Source organism: Oxyura jamaicensis, chromosome 17, assembly GCF_011077185.1.
Source record: "Oxyura jamaicensis isolate SHBP4307 breed ruddy duck chromosome 17, BPBGC_Ojam_1.0, whole genome shotgun sequence".
Classification (NCBI taxonomy): domain Eukaryota; kingdom Metazoa; phylum Chordata; class Aves; order Anseriformes; family Anatidae; genus Oxyura; species Oxyura jamaicensis.
Window position 1 is genome coordinate 131,968 of NC_048909.1, and position 7,230 is coordinate 139,197.

Below are 7,230 nucleotides of genomic sequence, written 5' to 3' on the forward strand. Positions count from 1 at the left end.
GGGACTCTATGGCGGCCCTAGTAACAGGGCCGCCGTGCCCTAGCAACGGCAGCCGGGGCCGCCGGACCTCCTCAGCGCCCCTGGGCGGGGCGGGGCCCGCCCCGCGGAGGGCGCCGGAAGCCGTCCGTCGCTCTTCGCCGGAGGCAGGTCGGCCTCGGCAGCGCTCCTCTCCCACCGCGCCGGCCCCTCAGGTGACACGCGCAGTGGGTGCCAGGCTTGTTCCGAAGCAGAAAATACTGGAGCAGCAGCAACACAGATGCCAGCGAGCACGCCGAGGGGAGCAGGTTATATCCTGCTGCCCACTGTCACAGTGCAATCTGTTTTGTACAATGCCCCCAGTCATCCTGACATGGCCAGTTCTTGGACATGGCCAGTTCTTTTGGGCAGAGTCAGTGGAGTGTCAGGGCTGCAAGAATTTATTTCCTTCCCTCCCCTTACTAGCCCTCACTTTCTACGTACTCTCACTCACCACATAGTCAGACTCCATCTTCAGCTGCCTGGTCAGGGTATGAGATGTAGAGATGCTGAGAACCCTCAAGTTTCCTCCACAGTGTGGGATTATCACAAAGACAAGTCACAATCATACCATGATTGGCATGAAAGAAACCTAAGTGGAAATGTATATGTGGGAGGTAATCAGGAAAAAAATAATAATTGAAATAATGCATTCCCACTTGTGGGAAAGGAATTCGCAGGTGGCTTTGCCCTGCTTCCCACGCCCTTGTATTAGAGATAATGAGGAAACAAGCTAGAGACAAGTGCATGGAGAAGCTAGACCAATTATAAGTTGTTATCGGCGCATGCTGTAGTTAGTTGCCTATATATACTCTGTGAGAACCTGCAATAAAGGAGGACGATTATACTCGCATCGAGGTTGCATTGTTACTCCGGTCCGTTTCCCTTTCCAACAACACCCGCTAGTCAAGTTCAGGAAGGTGCATCTCCCACCCAGCCTGGAAAACTGCGTAAGGATGCAGCACAAACCACACAGCATTGTATCCTGGCTGGAGTATGTCAGCAAGGCAGCAAAGCTGCACACACACTTGCTCCTCCAGCCAGCCCACCAGGCAAAGCAAACCCCATACCTCTGTTGACTCACAGAGGATAGAGAAGAGCTGTCTAAAGATTCTCTCATCCTCTGCATCACGCCCAGTGCTGGATGGATAATTATCAGAATGCTGGCCTGAGAGCACACAGGTGTGAACATGCATGAACAAAATTGTCAGAGAATGAATGTAAGGAAAAGTAAGTTTTATAAATAAATCCTTTCAGAAGATTTGGCACTGAATTTTGGTACACAGCAGGATTCACACAATTCCCTTACCTGCTTCTCCACAGACCCACTGTGATCTGTCCCACCCAGCACAAATAGTTGTCAGCATCTTCATTAGAGAGGATGGTCATTATCAGTGGGTATAGAGGAGTAGGGAAGAGTACCATCTAATATTATACAAATTTAGAGCCATAATGACTGCATTTTTGTATTATCCATCGCTATCTCCTACATCTGAGAACCAGATTACTTCTATATCAGGTTCACAATCTAACAGAAAGAAAATACTGAAGCAGCCATGGCTACTACTTTAAGTGCTGGCCCTGTAACTATTCAGTTAACATGCATCATATGAACCTTTAAATTTGGAATCTGCCTCTGGTTTGTCCTCTAGATAAAGCTGAGAATTGGGTGGACTTTTCATGATAAAAAAAAAATAATAATATATAAAGCAACTAAGCAAATTGTTCTTGGAGATTTGAACACTCTGCACAAACAAGCAGAGAAACAATTTAACAGAAGCCTGAAGCATGCATTCATTTTCTTATCACAGGAAACAACAAATTCATGTAGCTTAAAAATCATTAAAAATTCCAGCAACCCTCGTATGGGTGCCAAAAGAGAAATATGGGATGAAATAGGTAAGGAAAGAAAATCTGCTTTTGACCCTCACTTGTCTTAGCACTAAACCCCCAAAAGAAGACAATCTGTCATTTGTGGAAAAATTACTATCTTCCCCTACTGTTCTACAAATAGACCCGTTTAAAATGTGCCAGTTAATTGGAAGCCAAGCAGAAATACTACCACAGTCGGTGCTTAGCACACCTCATTACCTACTCAATAGCTGTGAAAGCCTGCCTCGGAACCAGATCACTCTAGTCTACTTTAAATAAAAGAAAAATGCACACCATCCACAATTAAGGAGGACAAATTGAGTTGCTAAACTTGAAGAAGAAAAACAAAACAAAAAAAGAAAGAAGACAAAACCACACAACACAGAATTGCAGGGGAGGAAACAGTGTTCTGTTTACTTTCTGATTGAAAAACACATCCCAAAATGTCAAACCTCTTCAGGTATTACATGTAGCTGAGTTCCATGTCATCCTGTAAATATATTATGGGCACTGCAGCCTCCAGTCACACTACCAGTGGCACACTATCAGTGTCCTGCAGCTGTGGTGACAACACCCATGATGTGTAGGGACAAAGACAAGTGTATTCTCCTCACAAACAAGGACAACAGACACACAGAAATCGCAGTATCATATTTATTATGAAAAAGCTTAGGTCTCCCAAAGTTTCTGGAACACTACGGGATCCCCCTCTATTTCAGATTTTATTTTTTTTCATTTCACAATGAAGGTGAGATTTTTTTTTAAAGTTCCCTCAAGAATCTTTTAATGTTCCAGTTTAAAACATGAAGAGCCATAGGGAAAAAAAAAAAGGTGTTCATCATACTAATTCAGTTTCACCTTGAAAACAATCTCTAAAAATCATGTCAGCAGTTCAGTGTTCATATGATTTAAGCACATAGAAAATGGGCTATACTTGAGTTTCAAAAGAGAAAGCAGTTTATAAATGAAATATATATATATCCTTTCTTTATAGCACAGTGCAACTTAAAGCAACCTGTGCCTGAATTGACAAGCAATACTTACAAGGATACTATGCCATTACTTCTCAGATGTAAAAATTGATCGACAGGAATTAAAATGACCCATACAAAATTGTGCAAAAAAATTACAAAATTGAGCATCAAAGACAAATGCTTAACTTATACTAAAAATTGGTTACTGGTTGCACATGCAAAATGAGGTAATCAGAACTGTAATTAGCTGGTTTGCATGTGCAAAAGGCTAATTACTTATGCATATCTAGATACACTTTATATCTTTAAATTTTGCCATTGACATTTAAATGGTTCCTTTGGAACACATGAATCTACTTATAAATTGTAATTACTCTCAAAGCTGTTTTAATACTTCTCCAACATTCTGAATACAGCTTCATATGAGGAATTTCAGAAAATCACTTATGTAAAAGATTAATGCTTAATATCAGCATCAGCAATTCCTTAGTAGAAACAGATACTGAGACCTGGTATTTCAGATGATGCCTCATCTGAAATGTTTTACCTTCCTCATCACCTTCCTTATACCCGATTTGGGTGAAAAGCATAGCATGCTCCTCCACCCAGTTCCACTCAGCAGAGCACACAAAGAATCTTTGTGAAATGTGAAATGTGGTGTGTTCAGTGAAGGTTCTGTTCTGGGCAGCTGCCCACATGGCACAGGTCTGCTGGAGCTAAACAGGAGCTTTGTATCATGGTCACCGTGGAAGCCCTCAGCCAAGGCTGAGTTCATGTGCTACATGTGTTCTGACAATTACTGTCCTTAATTAGCTGACAATTATCTTCACATTATAGTTAGTAATACATTTTAAAAGAAAGGTAATTTTCTGCTTTTGATTACACATCAAATTCTATTTTCTACCATCACAGCATGTTCCTCCTATTACTTTCAGCCACTTTAAAAGAGTTGCCCTTTGAGGGATAGGATATACATTAAACAAACAAAAAAAAAAAAAAAAAAAGGAAAGCAAAATAAATGTTTGCCATAAAACAGAAAGAGTAGAAGGTTATTATGAAAACAGTTCTCAGCCTTTTTTTTGCCCCACCTCCAACCCCTCAAAAATAATAATAACAAGAACTGTTCACTACAGCTGTAAAGAGTATGCAGCCTGAGCTGCATATTTAGTTATGTTTTCTTGGAATATCACCACTGAGCCTACATATGCAAAATAGCCTGTTCTGCTTCTGAGGCCAAATCTCAAGCAAAACTTACACATAAAAGGATCCCTACCTACAGAGACTCTTCTGCATAACCCAGTTAGAGGATGTGCTGAACTTGGTCTACTAACCAGCACAAGATTAGAGACAGAGGACCTAGTACACAAAGTCATTCCATACTTTTCAGGGTGGGGCATCATACTGATTCTTCTTCAGCTGTGCACACAGGAAAAACAAACAAACAAACAAAAAAAAAACAGAAACAATAACAACAAAAAAATGGAACAAAGATATAAATAAGATACATAGTAAGTCACTGCAGAGATTTAACCTTCTTGAATGCAAAGCTGATTAATTTCTGATTTACTGTTACATATCTGTATGCATAACAAATAAGAAATATAAAATCCATTTGGTACCTGGAAGGTATTAATCTTCATTCACATCAGTCTACAAGATAGACCAAAGTAAAAGGCATACCCTTCAAAGTTACCAAACAGAACTGGTACATATGCACATCTGTACAAACACAACTGCTTCAAGGATTTGCCAACTATCTGATACTGTAAAGCGATTTTTCATAATACATAATACACTTCATAACTGACATTTTAGCAGTGTCATTTCTTTCAATGGCTCTGACAGACACGTATCTGATTTGAGGAGAAGTCCTCCCTCCTTTTCAAGAATTTCCTAGCATTTCTGCTTTGCTTTCATCGAGTATAAAGGGAGAACAGAAGTCTTTGTTCTTCATGCACGCCTCCAGACCCTGAGAATGTGTGAAAACAGTAAAGTTAGGTTATAAATGGATCAGACTTGTTATCTGTACTATTTTTAAGCCTCCATAATGTTCTCGAAGAATGACTGACTACCCAAGGTTAAAAGACCACAGAAAGGACAGACAACAGCAACCGTCTCCCCAGTGACAGAGATGGGGAGATGACAGAGATACTTTAGCCACATGACCACAGTTCCTGAAGGAGAGGTGTTCATGAACTATAAAACAATGGATCTCTGGAACAAAACTTCCTGGGGAGGGTGAAGCATGGAGCAGAGTGTTCTTACCTCCTAGTAAAACAATCCTACCAAAGAAAAGTCAGGTTAAATTGTCTTATTTTTATTTTGTTCTTATAACGCCTCAGTTATGATGAGCTAGCCAACTGCAGGCAAAAAGAGAATCACAAAATCACAGAATGTTAGGGATTGGAAGGGACCTTGAAAGATCATCCAGTACAATCTCCCTGACAGAGCGGGGACACCTAAATCATGTCACAGAGGAACAGGTCCAGGTAGGTTTTGAAAGTCTCTAGAGAAGGAGACTCCACAGCCCCCTGGGCAGCCTCTTCCAATGCTCTGTCACCCTTACCGTAAAAAAGTCTTGTCTCATATTTAAGCAGAACCTCCTGTGTTCCAGCTTGCACCCATTGCCCCTTATCCTAACACTGGATGTCACCAAGAAGAGCCTGGCTCCATCCTCCTGACACTCACCCTTTACATATTTATAAACATTAATAAAGTCACTCCTCAGTCTTCTCCAAGCTAAAGAGACCCAGCTCCCTCAACCTTTCCTCGTAAGGGAGATGCTCCCCTCCCTTAATCATCCTTGTGGCTCTGTGCTGGACTCTACCAAGCAGTTCCCTGTCCTTCTAGAACTGACGGGCCCAGAACTGGACACAATATTCTAGATGTGGTCTCACCAGGGCAGAGGAGAGGGGGAGGAGAGGGAGAGAAGAACCTCTCTTGACCTAATAACTACAGCCCTTCTGATACACCCCAGGATGCCACTGGCCTTCTTGGACACAAGGGCACAGTGCTGGCTTATGGTCATCTGGCTGTCCACTAGAACCCCCAGGTCCCTCTCCCCTTCACTGCTCTCCAGCAGGGCAGTCCCCAACTTACACTGGTGTATGAGGTTGTTGTTGCCCAGATGCAGGGCTATACATTTGCCATTATATTTCATTAAGTTTCTCCCCAGCCAGTTCTCCAACCTGTTGAGGTCCCTCTGGATGGCAGCACAGCCTTCTGGCATGTCAGCCACTCCTCCCAGTTTAGTGTTATCAGCAAACTTGCTGATGGCGCACTCTGTTCCTTCCTCCAAGTGATCGATGAATATATTAAACCACACTGGTCCCAGTACCAAGCCTTGAGAGACTCCATTAGATACAGGACTCCAACTTGACTCCATACCATTAACTACAACCCTCTGGCTTCTTCCCTAGTGGAGATGTAAACCTTTGTGTATGCTCTTCCCCAGAGCACACATAAACTTCTGCAGTCTGCTCTTTCACACCCTGTTTCTCCAACATATAAAGGCATATAAATGGAATTAGTTTTCTCAGAACGAATCGTTTACCGAGGGATGAACCTCATAAATGTGTTCTAAAATGCATTTCCTCTAAAGACAATGCACATACACTCTCACTATGGAAGACTAGCACAGATTAGTATGCACTGTATACAGTGCCCCCATGGATATGGTAATTTGAATATTCTGCACTTTTCATTTCATTCAGAGGATCTCAAAGTACTCGTGAGTCCTCATGAAACTGCACAGACTCATTACAAATCTCATTATACAGATAGCTAAACTTGTGATAAATGAAGATTGAACAACCTGCTGAAGAATAAGCCACAGAGGGAACCACAAATATAACACAGAGACTAAGTCCTAGCTCCCTCGATCTTAGCATTTCTCAGCAAGCACAGGCTAAAGAAATCCAATTTCTGTACAGAAATCAAATGCATTCCAGCACACTCTTAAAAATAACTCCATAGATAATTATTCTCACCTCTCCAAAGTAAGATACTAATGGAGAAATCTCACACACAGCCGGAGGATCTTCAGTTCGTGAGAGACTGAAGAAGAGAACACAGGATTAACTTATTGTTATGCTTACAAAGCAGTGTGTCATCTTTGAAAGTCTGTCAGGAATAAGACATACAGAAGAGTAAGACATTTGTTATATTCACATACATCAGACATCATTTGAACACAAACACTGAAAAGAAAAGGGAATCAGCAGGTCCCAACTATTTCTCATCAAAACAATTACATGACATTTAAAGAGGTGCTTTTCAAATGCAATGAACAGCTTGTGGGTTTATTTAACTTTGTGTAGATAAATTAAGAGTCCCAAGAATGGAAAGCTGCTTTTACTTCAGTGTGATG

At 41.5% G+C, this 7,230-nt stretch overlaps 1 long non-coding RNA gene across 1 annotated transcript; it reads right to left on the reverse strand.

Moving 5' to 3' along the window:
• Positions 1-2,527: 2,527 nt before the first annotated feature.
• Positions 2,528-7,217, reverse strand: LOC118175511. Its single transcript, XR_004755000.1, has 2 exons — positions 6,851-7,217; positions 2,528-4,830 (listed from the first exon to the last, which is right to left on the reverse strand). It is a non-coding gene; the product is annotated as an uncharacterized LOC118175511 (long non-coding RNA).
• Positions 7,218-7,230: the final 13 nt, after the last annotated feature.